Source organism: Bidens hawaiensis, unplaced genomic scaffold (genome assembly GCF_021521415.1).
Source record: "Bidens hawaiensis isolate Kalapana, Puna unplaced genomic scaffold, B.hawaiensis_p1.1 tig00014841_1, whole genome shotgun sequence".
Classification (NCBI taxonomy): domain Eukaryota; kingdom Viridiplantae; phylum Streptophyta; class Magnoliopsida; order Asterales; family Asteraceae; genus Bidens; species Bidens hawaiensis.
Window position 1 is genome coordinate 133,021 of NW_027492313.1, and position 13,451 is coordinate 146,471.

General features: G+C 39.5%; 1 pseudogene; it reads right to left on the minus strand.

Annotated features, from left to right (window-relative positions):
* Nucleotides 1-280: 280 nt before the first annotated feature.
* Nucleotides 281-5,646, minus strand: LOC143547865 (zinc finger BED domain-containing protein RICESLEEPER 2-like; annotated as a pseudogene).
* Between the last annotated feature and the right edge of the window lie 7,805 nt (nt 5,647-13,451).

A 13,451-nucleotide genomic window follows, 5' to 3' on the forward strand; every position in this document is an offset into this window, starting at 1 on the left:
AAATTGAAATATCAGATTGTACCTGTTCATCTGAAGATTCACGCTTGTCCTGCAATTTTGCCATAAATGCAACATTTTCCTTCTCAATCTCAGCTGCATGGTTGCTCCAATCAAACTCCCCATCCTGAGACACCCTTGTTACTGCAACGTTTCCTTGATCCCTAACCTGATTCACATTGTTCTGATTAACTCTGTTCTGATTAGTGTGAATCTGCATTTGGTTGTTTCTTTGGGGTTGAAAGGTTTGTTGCTGGGTTCTGTTTGGATTTTGATAGGGGTTTTAGTTGGTGATCTGAGTTCGCTGGCGCTGGAAATTCTGATTCTGATTTTGATAGGATTGGTTCTGATTCACTTGGTTGCCAACTTGCTTTGGCATGTTGCACTCTTTAGCAAAATGTCCCGGTTGTTGACAGTTATAACAGATGGCTTTTGACTTGTCAAAGTTAATTTTCTCATTAGGTCCATTAAAGCTTGTTCTTCCAGTTCTGTTATACAACATTTTTCTCCTCAAGGCTAACATAGCTGCCTGCCGCTTTATGTCCATGTCTTCCAAGTCATCAGCATCGATTTGCTCAAGATCTTCCTGAACAATACTTGTGTTAATCAGGTTCTTGGCGACAAAGTCATGATATGACTCAGCAAACATAGAGAACAATGCTTGATAGTCTGTTCCTTGAGCATTATCGTTTGGCATAAATGTTGACTGCCCATTTGCTGTAGAGGTAGTATCATCTTCAATCAGCTGAACATTAAATTTTGATTGGCCACTACATGTTGAACTTGTTTCTGATGGCTCTTCAATAATAGGCTGCTGGTTTTTGATTGATAGGTTGCCCATTGGTTCTACAAGAGCATTGCTCACTTGAAAACTTGGCTTGTCCTCTTGAATCATATGATTTTCGATCATCTCATGTTCTGCAGCCTTGAGAAATGCAATCACATCATCCAACTTTAAGTTGGGGAAACTCACTTTTTCTTTGATGAATTTGCTGGCTGCGTACCACTCACCAAAAAAAGATGATAAAAGCTTCTTGGTTAACTCAAAATCTGATATCTGCAGGTCTGTTGTTCTTATATCATTAACAATCATCATGAACCTTTGCAGAACTGATTTCAGTCTTTCTCCATCCTTAAACTTGAACCTATCAAGCTGTTGTTTTAGTCTATCTTTCTTGATATCTCTTAGTTCAGTATTTCCTTCAAACATATCAATAACTGCATCATACATTTCTTTAGCAGTTTTGTGATGGTTGACGGTTGTCAGTATCTCCCAAGACAGACCTAACTTCAGCATAGATAGTGCTTTGTCATCTCTCTTTTTCATCTTCAGCTCAACGGTGGCATTGTTGTTCGGAGCAGTTGAAAGAACATAATTTTAGTGATAGAAGTCCAAAGCTCTAGGTCGTTGTAGTTTACAGCTGCTTCGAAGAGCACTTTCCATTTGATAAAGTTTTCTTGTCCGAGTAGTCTAGGAATCTTGTTGGTAGAGACTTCTTGGTCTTCCATTTCAGCGGATCTGGGATTTGCAGTAGAGAAATAGAGTAAAGCCTCAAGCTTTTTCACAAACCTTCTGTCTCGTGGCCTTCAGTGAGCTTCCAAAGCTCTGATACCACTTTTCAGGATCGTGAGTCGGGTGAAACCTTAGAAAAGGTTGACAAGAACACACAAACTCTGTAACCTAAAGGCCTATTGAATATCCCGACGGAATCAGGATATCCAACAAGTGGGGACGAAGGAGTGAAAAATAACAAACACGAAATGATAATAAGTAATCAATGAGAGCACATTCAAAGACAAAGATTCACTATAATAATGAGTCATTAATGTAACAGTGAAAGGAATGTCTAGGGTTTCATGTGTGACGGCGGCGGCGGCTGTACGGGGAAACAAATAGAATATTCTTTTGGAATGTTTCTCGTATTGTGTGCGTCGATATCCGTGCCCTAAATGGAAACCTAGGACCCTATTTATAGACCCTGACATTCCTTCTAGAAGTTCCTAATCATTACATAATGAAATACAAAATAATACAAGTGTTGAGTCCTCGAGCAAGGTAGCAATCTTTCTCGAGCAGACTCACTATGCTAGGTATGCTCGATGATTGTCCTCGAGCATACTTTACCTATAATATCTTAAGTGAAGATATTCTCCTCCAGCAAGCTTCATTCCTCTTGACTAATCCATGCTTTTCTCGAAGTAGTCCATCGAGCAAGCTCATTCTTCTTGATGTCTTCAGTCTTTTTATTCAGTAGTCTTTAGCGTGCTCAAATGTAAATCTTGCTCGGGGAACTGAACTGTGCTCGAAGTCCTTGCTTTGATCACGTGACATCTTCTTATTGCATCCATGTTTGTCCCCATGTGCTCGATCATCCTGTGCTCGTAACACTTGGTTAAAACTTGTATGATCAAGCTGTTTGCTCGATTGGCAATCCATGCTTGATAGAAGAACACTCTTGCTCGTTGAAGTGTAGCTTGCTCGAAGCCTTAACACTTTGAAGAATCAACCATTTAAGGTTCTGAAGACCTTTCTCGAAGTAGTAAAACCATGCTCGATTGTCTAGGCTTGCTCGAAGTCCATACTTAGCCGTTTTCTGAGGAGGTTGAGAAGATTCCAATCTTCCTTATCAAAAATCCGACCGGCTCGGTTTTGCTCAGTTTCAATTTTCAAATTTAAATGCTACCATAATACCGTTGCCATTCAATTAACATACATAACAAGTTCAACATATACAAATGTAAAACTGTTTCGCTAAAAAAACATGTTTAAGTTCAAGCAAGCTTCAGCCTTCATCAACAAATTCCCAAAAGAAAGCATGATTAAGTTCAAGCGGGCTTCTTCCTTCATCAACAACTTCCCAAAAAAACATGTTTTGTTTTAAGTTCGAGCGAGCTATCGGCATCTTCATCAACAAAATCCCCCCTGCAGAGTTCAGACCCTCAGACCGATTGATATAACCTGTTATTCCAACCAGTTGACACAACTTATTATAATAAGTCAAACGGGTCAAATAGTGAAAAATGAACATATCTAACCTCTATAATAAAGGAAACAAATATATTCTCCTATTCTAATTTCAATCTAATTACAGTTAAAGTTCGTCTCCTATTCTCCACTAGAAATTGGCTTATCTTACAATATGTTATCCACCAGGTTAGTTTTTTTCTTTTACAACTTAATGTTTTTATTTATTTATTTTTTATTTTATTTTAAATTAGATATGGTTATGGGAAGTTGGATACTTGGGTATGATGAATATTAGTTGTAGCGGTTTGTTTAGAACACTACTTACGAGGTCCCTAACTTAGTATTATAATAAAGGCTTGTATCACTTTAATTAAATCAAACTTTAATCAAATCAAATAAAAAACCATGGCAAATATACTTGGCAAAACATGTAAAAAGATACCTTTTTTTTCAGTTGCCGGTATCCGTCTGGAATCAACACTTCAATATCCAATTTTTCTTCTTCCTTTGCAGATTGCTACACATTATAAGCAACTAAAAATGTTAGTGTGCAGTGGATAAACATAAATATAGACGAATAATATACTAAAAGCTTACCTCTAATGTTTTTATAGTTGATTTTGAGCCGGCCTTTAACCAATCACTTCCACAAACAAGAAGTTCCACCATATCTTTTGAAAGAGAGCTCTAATAATCATCCAATATGCGTCCCCTGGCACTAAAGGCTGATTTTGAAGCAACAGTTGTGATCGGAATGCAAAAAAACTATTTAGCCATCTTGCTTAAAACAGGATACTTGCTACAATGTTGACTCCACCATTTTAGCACATCATATTGTGACTCCACACATTTTTCGTTTGGCTCTTCCAAATACACCTCAAGTTCAGATTTTTGTCCGGCTTCAGCAGGTCTTGATTTGAGAAAGGCATGAAAATCATCTTCATCTAGAGTATGTTCGTTAGATGTTGAGGTTTTTGAGCAATCCGTGGCAACCTTGGACGTCATATATGCATGAAAGTACTTTTCAAAAAGAGATTTTAACTTAGCCATCACATCTTCAATTTGACTCTCACATTCATCTTTTGGATACAACCTTTTAAAAGTCCACTTGACTGACAACATCTTATAATGAGGATCTAAAATAGAAGCAATTGACATAAACACCCCAATTTCTCCCCAATACTTCTCAAACTTTTCATACATGGGTATACTCATTTTCTACAAGAAAGCATCATCTAATATAAAAGCATTACATATCTCTATTTTCACTTTATAAATTTCTGTAAGAAATAGGTTTGAAGTTGGATATGTTGAACCTGAAAAAAAATTAGTAGATTTATAAAAACATCTAGTAACATGAAATTCTCCACATGAAACAAGTTTAAAGTTGGATATTTGTACCTGAAAATAAATTAGTAGCTTTCAGAAAAACTTCTAATAACTTGCAAACTTTTTCGGCCCAAGTCCATTCATCATTTTTGGGGCACCATATAAAGTTGGAATCTCTCAATGCATAACCTTCAAAAGCTCGTTTGTAGTGAACAGCCGAATCAAGCATCCGATGCGTTGAATTCCACGTAGTTTTTACATTGGTGCTAAGAGAACGTCGAGTGTTGATACCAAGAGATATGGCAATTTCACCAAACTTCAATAAACGACCAGGAGTCTTTTTCAAGTACTTCACACCTTCTCTAATATTTGAAATACACGAGTCATTAGTACCTAAACCATCTTGTACTACTAAGTTTAGAATGCGTGCACAGCATCTAACATGAAAAAACAATCCTTCAAAATGTAATTTGCCTTTCACTTGTAAATTGTGCATCAAAATTGTGGTTGCCCTATCATTGTTAGAAGCATTTTCTAAAGTAATTGTACCTATCTTGTCTTGAATACCCTACTTCAAAAGACATTCTATGATAGAATCGGATATAACCTCGCCAATATGGGGTGGTGAAAGTTCATTGAAACCAATAATGCACTTCTTCAATTTCCAATCACAATCAACAAAGTGAGCCGTTAAACACATGTAACCAACCGTTTGGTTTGATGTCCAACAATCACCTGTAAGTGATATCATACTCACCTTTTTCAACATCTTTTTTATCTTTTCTTTTTCTTTTTCCACCACTTTTATACTATCTCTTGTGATTGTTGACCTACTAACTTTTTGAAATAGAGGATTAAGATACTTTAATAACTGATTAAACCAAAGATATTCTACAACAGAAAAAGGCAACTCATGCATAATAATCATTTTTGCAATCTTTTCTCGATATTTCATTTGGTCATAATCCTCATTTAACTCAATTTCTGAAGAACCCATTTTACCATCATCATCAGTTGACAGAAAATTAATGAAACCTTTCTTTATACCTTGAGTTTTCAAGTATAATGCGCATCTTGGAGGTGCTGCTTCATACTTGAGGTGGTGCTTGAAGGGCTTTTCACAAAAGTATGCCTACAATGAATGCATTGATTTTTTAAACCTTTTGTCCTTTATACATACCATCAACCTCTTTAAAGTGTAGATGCATAATACTTTGATTCTTTCGCTTTCGCTTTGTAACTACTACATATTCGGACACTCCATTGTCTAAATCATCATCTGACTCTGACTCGAGGCCAATGCTCTCTCCATCACTTAAATCAACATGATTTGACTCTTTCTGAGAAGCCATTCTACAAAAATAACACAAAAAGTTAGGTTCAAAGTAAAAGCAAGCTAAAATTGAAAAACTTAGCTACATTGAACTTAATAAATCATATGAATTTTTTGGGGGATTTTCAGACAAAATTAAACCTACATTGAACTTAATAAAGACATAGTTCGTATCAATTAACATATGTTATTGCTAATTTCGAGAGAACATAAGCATATCTGAAAAATTAGATAACAACATGCACAGGAAATAATGAAGGAGACGAGAGTGGTGGCATGTGACGGCCACTGTGCGTCAAGCGACGACAGTGATTGGAGCGATGACGGCGATCGGAGCGATGGGCAGCGGTAGAAGGAGGGTTGTGCGTGAGTCTGGAATCTGGATGAGAATTGTGTGATTGGGATCGTGAGAAACCTTATCCACATTCTAATACCTATTATATTATATTATTTAATTCTTTTTTATAGTGATGTAATGGATTTTTTTGAATTCAAATAGAATGATATTTATAAAATTAATTATATAATTTTCATATATATATATATACATATATATATATATACTAAAAAATATTCGAGCCGAGCCGAACGGAACAGACCCTTGCTCGTTGCTTGGCTCATTTACAAACCGAACCGAGTAAAGCAGCTCGTTTACAATCGAGCGATAAAACGAGCGAGTGATTTTCGAGCGAGCGGTTTGGACAGCCCTAAGCTAAGCCCAAAGAGACAAGCAATTAATAAAAATAATAAAAAAGTGGAAAAAGAGGAAAAGAGAAAATCACTAACCTCAGCAAACTTTGCCTGGGCCTCAGAAAGGGAAGAACAGAAAGTATCCAACTTCATAGCCTTTTTGTGAGCAGTAACAAGTTTGATGGTTAAATGAGAAACCTGATCTTTGGAAGATTGCAAGGCAACTTTCAACCCAGGTACTTCCAAGCTTTTCTCTTCAGCCAATGTAACCTTCTTCCTCAACTCTAGAATCCTCTTGCCATGACCCTCCAAGGACTTTTTCAGCTTGGCAATTTTAGTCTGAGGCCCAGATGGTTAGTGTTGATAAAATCCAGAAGAGTAAAAGCTCCCAAGACCAAAGTACGATACAAGTAAGTACCAAATTCACCAACAAGACCATCGGGGTCCAAAGACTGCACGTGGGTATAGTCAATTGGTGGAACAACCTCGGTTAAAAACTCATGGGAAAGTTGAGAGTTGTTGACAGAAGCACCGACGGTTAGAGTTTATTTGGGAGAAAAATATCGTCGGGAAGAGATTCCCCCTAAGAAGGAACTGAAAGAGTTTCCGGTACTATGGGTTTCTTACCTTTTGGGTCTACTTTCGCAACAGGGGATGAATCAGACTCTTGAATACCCCTAGAGGAGGGGGCAGTAGGAAAGGAAAAGTCTGCATCCACATCCACAACCTCAAGCGAAGTAATGGAGGAAGGGCCCTGAAGAGTTGACGGTCCCAGGTATAAATGCTTGGAGTTTCTCAAGCGACCTTTCAAAGAAGCATCAAATAATGCAGATGTTGGGTTCTTGAGTTTAAGGGTGTCCTGAACATCAACAGGAACTGAAAACCTGGGAGCATCTGAGTCCGGAGATACGGTAACAGACGGTTGGCTGCCCCCGAGGTAGTCTCAGCAGAAATAGGCAGCTTAACAAATTCGGCACTCTTCATAGAGCATTTCTGCAGGATCTCCATAAAATCCATCTCTGAAACAAAGCAAACAAAAGTCAAAAACAATAACCGCCCAAAAAAAATGCAAACAAAGTATGCATAACCACCCACCTCGGTCCCCCTTGAGCATAGCTGGCCATGTCTAGGGACCAGGCCATATCTAGCTCAACCCAGCCAAGTACATCAATGGATCAGGATAAGTCATGGCTTCTGTCTTGTTTTGAACCAACGGATCATAAAGCCAATCTTGGCTAATGGGAGGACCAGGGGCGGGATCATCAATTTTTGAGGAAAACTGTCCTTCCATTCCCGAGGATAAAAACCAGTGGGTATTTTTGAACAACAAGGCGGGTGCTTCTCACCCGAGAAACGCTTGAAAGTAAACTAATCGCCATCTGCTTTCAGCCGATAAAACCGGCTAAATAAAGGAACTGTGACAAATCCGTTCAAGGCCCAACAAGCGATTTAAAAATGAGTAACCCATAGAAAGCCCAAAGGATGAACTTGGGAAAAACACAAGCGATGATGTTTTAAGAGAGCCATTTGAAAGTCGATTAAAGGGTATTGAATGTTGGAAAACTCAAGGTTTTTGGCGTACAAAGCTATGAACCTGGGACGGCTAATCGACGTATCATTAGGACCCGGCAGAGTGGGCGACAACGAAAGCAGGATGCAATATTTCAAGCACAAAAACAACATTCTAGTTTGGTTCATAGAGGAATTTATAGTGGACATACCGTCACGAATCATGTTGAAACAAGAGGAAGAATAGCAACATTCGTTACATATAGCTTAACATTTATTCCAACAATCATTTTACCAAAATGGGAATTAAGATAACCATATTTATCAAATAGTCTAGAATAATGTGCTTGCTATCTTATAGCTAAGCCACAAGTCACGCAAACCTCAGGTTGCGAATTTAATAACCATTTAGATGATGCATGGATTTCGAAATAATAAATGGTATCATGTCGGGATACAAATATCCTTTTTGTCATTTCTATATTATATTAGAGATTTACAACCAACTTAACTGGTTAATACGTAAATTCCCATTGAGAGCAAACATTGTATGTTTAATTACCATGAAGAATCTTTTGGTTCTTCAATATTTTCTCATCATCCATGACTCGGAATGGTATAACCGGTCAACCCAAAATTATAAACAGTCATGATTTATAAACTTCGTCTTATGATCATATATACTTTAGTTTCACTTGTTTGTTTAATATACGATAGAACATACGAGAGGATACTTGTATTATCATTTCAAACGTTCATGTTAAAACACGTAACCCATATGTTATTCTAGTATAATTACTACCTTAGTGTGCCACTTCTTGTGGTCAATTTTAATATTAACATGGTTGATCTAATTATCAACGACCCAAGGGTTATTACAACTTTCTCATTTTTCCATTATCATGCCCTTTATAATGTTCATTGTATAATAATCACATTATCAACATAGTTAATATCATTATTAACATGAGCATCAGAACAATTTCTTTAATTACCATGATCATATACTTTAGACGGATTATTAATGTAGGTCCCAACGTGGGTGGATCTAACAATGATCTTGGATCAACCGAGCTTAGTGCTAGCGGAAATCACACTAAGCCACCTAAGCGGCCTTGGATCTTGAGAGGTTATTTTTGGTTGGTTTGAGAGAAAGAGAGAAAGTCGAGAGAGAATGAGAGTTTGACAAAAAGGTTTCTTTTGATTAATAATGAACAACAACTTTACTTCTCATGGCATGCTTCCTATTTATAGGGAAGCATGTAAGAGAAGTAAGTCACATCAAATGCCCAATAGGCTTTACAACATTATTTCCCGTAGGCCTATAACATACAAAATAATCAAACCGGCCCATTACATATAATTACAATACAAAAGACTAAAACAAAATGGGACTAACAATCTCCCTCTAGTCTTTAGTATTGGAACCCATCGATGTCGTAATCCAGCCAGCCGTCCTCGGGTAGTGGAAGTTCAACAACTCTTTTAACAAACTTGTTTTTGGCTTCAACTATCCGGTCTGTGTTCTGACGACCGATATCCTCGACAGTTCCCAGGGAGAGTTGTAGAGCTTCTTGATATCTTCTATATGCAGCTCCATTAGTTCGTGCTCGTCAAATACGCGAATCTCAAGCAGATCTTTGCAGCGTATGATGGCCTCCCCTGTCGTGTTGTCGAATTCCAAGCCAGTGAAGTCTCGGAGGATGTTAGCAATAAAGGGCTCACCATGGTAGATGATATGACAGTTCTTTGGTGCCCTGTATCTCCACATTGTTTGTGGCTCTCCGGTGGCTGGGTCTATCTCCCTTGGGTTCTTGTACTTCCGACCCTTATTCGGCTCAAAATCTTTGTAGTCGACCTTTGATTGACGATGAAGATAATCCAGAATCCAACTTTCCAACGAACTCCCAACCGCACCATGGCCTAGAGCTTTTCGAAGATAATTAATGTCAAGCTCTGGTAACGACTTCAGCTCATGGTGGTTGAGATAAATCAGATCACCACTATATCGTCTGATCGCCCGACACGCGTTCTCCTTATTATATTTCGTGTAACAATCAGCGAATCATCGTGGTGAGGGTAGATGAGCTCGCGGGCACATGCACGACTTGACACAATATGATTCTTCCTCTTCTTCTTTGGTGGTTCCTGTGTCAAGTCGGCAGTTTGATTGGAGACGGGATCAACAGCAGGAGTCTCTGAAGCTTGAACTTGAGCAGGAGGAGTGTCTGGATTAGGTGAGTAGTTGATGTAGTCTTCTTCAACCCCTTCCTCTGTATTCTGTTCAATAAGTTGCTCCAAGTTCTTTCTTGCTTCAATAAAGTCATCTATAACTCCTGCAAAGTCATCAGGAAATAAATCTTTAAACATATCAGCAATTTGTGCGTCGTGTTGTCTGACTTTGCCGGCCGAGTCACGATCAGCAGGGTCTTGAACTTCATATTGAGCTTGTGGAGGTGATTGAGTGTTAACCCCACCTCCACCTCCCACTGATCCGGCCCCTCCGTCTCCTCCATTCCCATCATCATCATCACCATCGTCATCCTCATCATAGCTATCATGAACGTCATCATCGTCATCATCTTATTTTTTATCATCATCCTCATTCTCATCTTCGTCATCACCATCATTACTACCACCAACACCGCTAGACTGGCCGCCCTGTTGTACCAAACGACCAACAGTCGCCTCACCTTCAGACACTCCAACCCTAACTCCTTACAAGGCCATACTCGGACCGGCGGTAGCCTGTGAACCACTAGCCTGAAAAGTCTCACCTGACCTTCTCCAAGCGTTAAACATCGTATCAAGCCTATCCTCCAAACCATGAAAATCATCTTCATGAATACCTATGAGGTCTGAGGCCGCTTGGTATTTGCCCACCAACTCATCGTTTGTCTTCAATTGGATCTCTTTAAGACGATCATGTTCCTTGATCTTCTCCTGAACAGCCTCCATTTCGGCTCTGGGTGTGTCGAGAGAAGCGGATGAAGCGAGCTGATTCTTTAAGTTTGTGACTCTGGAGTTTGTAGCCTCACTTTCAACATCCCATTTCTGAGTGGCATCCTCGATCTTCTTGTTGAGACTTGTGCTGAGAGCACTTGTAGATGGCAGGTTTCTCTCAAGAGTAGCCAGTCTATCAGCAAGTCTGGAATGATCTGCTCGTATATTGGCATTTTGATATGCTTCGTTGTTCAGTAGCAGTTGTTGATTCTGGACCCTGGTGTGAAGCGTGTTAATCAACAATCTTTGGTTTTCCAATTGAGCCTCGTTCACCGCTTTCACATCCTCCAGAACCTGAACCCTCTCCTTCAACTCCGCCTTCTCCTTCTCATCTGCAACCTCCTTTACTTTCAAATCCTTGATAAAACGAAGAAGGCCTATCTCTTGTTCCGCCCTTTTTGCGTTGGATTCCTCCAGTGCGACGATCCAATCGAGGATAGGATCGGCGTAAACTAGAGGTGTCGACGATTTCCCTCGGGCAATGGGTTTGGGTGAAATGATAGTGGATGGTGATGTGAAGGACAATATGGGTGGTCAGGTTGTTTGCAAAGGTAGGGTGATGGATTGGGTAAGGATTGGTGAAGTTATAGTGGTGGGTGGTGTTGGTTGTGTGATAGGTGGTGTTATGGTTTGGGTTGGGGAATTTATAACGGTTTAGCTCCATAAGCTGGTTGTTTGGATCGGTGAGCTGAAGATGGATGATGTGAAAATTGAGGTGGTTGGTTGGGTTGGTGGTGTTGTGATTTGGGAAGGTTCAGGTTCGGTTTGGGTTGGTTGTTTGATTGGAGTTGTAGGTTGGTCTTGAGGTGGTGAGGGTGGTATTTGGGGTAGGAAGGTAGATATTGGTTGGTTTATTAGAGTGGGTTCAGGTGAGGATTCAGGTGAGTCATGGAGTAAGGTTTTGGGTTTCCTTGGATTTGGCTTTCTTTCTAGTCTTTGGCTTTTATAGGTAGGGATTTGGATTTTGGTTACGTCTAAGTCCTGGAGGGCTTTGGCTAAGGCTTCTTTGGTGATCTTGGGTTGGTCAGATGGTTTGTCTTGTGAGGGAATCTTGACAGAAAACTTGGATGACTTCTGAGAGTCTCCAATCTTTCTAATACGCTTGAGCTGTGGCTGCTCCTCCTCTTCCTCCTCCAAATCAACATCCTTGCTCTTCTCAGTAGCCTTCCTTTTCAAATCATGATTGGCTTTAGTGTGGTCCTCGGCCGGCTCATCACTTGAATCAGCCTCAATCTCATAATCCAACTCCTCAATCTCTTCACTTTCAACATCTTCATCACCCGCAGTCTCAGTCTCCTCAAACAAACCAAACTTAGGACCCAGCCTTGGTCCTTTATACTGATGGCCCCTACCTTTGGTGCTCAGCAACACACCATAGATTGACGCCTTGATCTCATTCACATGATATGGCTTGGGAAGAGATTTCTTGTCTTTAGCCTTCTTAGACCCCGGCCTTGGAACATCTAGGATCAAATCATCCAGGAGCATCTGTACGAATCTTGGGTACATAAGCCATGTGGCTCCACTCCTGATGTTCCCCAACATGCACAGGAATATTCTTCGAGAGTAATTGAACTTCTCTAGAGTCGTTAATGCAAACATGATCCTGACCCAGTCCACGCTCATGCTGTCAGATCCTCCACGAATATCCGCAAAGCAATGAGTGACTATGTGGAATAGAAATCTCCAGTATGGTGGGAGATGTTTCTTTTCAAGGCTCTTCCACTCTGTATCATATCCCATACTTGCCACAAAGTCTTCCAACTTCTTCCTGTCTCCTTTCTCATATTTGTAATCTGGCTCGTCATCAAGTTTTAACACCCGTCTAATATCTGCTTTAGTGATGGTCAACTCTTTTCTTGCAACCTTTGTTGTGAACGATAGGGAATCATCAGCAATCTTGGCAAACGCCCAGAAATCCAAGACCCACTTGTAGTAAATAGCTGGATCAGCAGATATAGCATGTGCCAGGGGTGATTGCTTAAGTCCCATGACCATAGATGCGAATACTTTATCTGCCTTAGACTTTGGTAAGTTGAGAGCACAAAATTGATTATGTCCCTGAAATTAATACCACAAGATTATGAGAATCATTATTAGATAAAAGCAAAACAAGATAAATATATACAAGATTATTAAGTATTCACATATTTCTTAATGTAATTAATTACTTATAGTTAACTAATTATGTACATATTAGATCTAATTGGTTTTGGTCAATTAATAATCCACTAAGTTCACTATGTACAGTGTTGAGGTTCAAAATAGTCTGTGAGTCCAAATAGTCCTTATGTCAAAACAGTCCAGTAACCATAGTCCAAACAAAAAAAATTCTCTAAGTGTAAGTTTTTCGCATGGCCTTAATTTCGCATCGCATGGTCATGGGAAGCGAAACAGATGGTTGTTTTGCATCACATGGTCATGCAAAGCGAAACAGATGGTTGGTTTGAATCGCATGGTCATGCGAAGCGAAACATATGGTTGTTTTCGCATCGCATGGTCATGCGAAGCGAAACATATGGCCGAAACAGATGGTTGTTTCGCATCGCATGGTCATGCGAAGCGAAACACATTTCATGCGAAAAACTTAAACTTGTCCGATTTTCATCCCTTTTCTTTCCT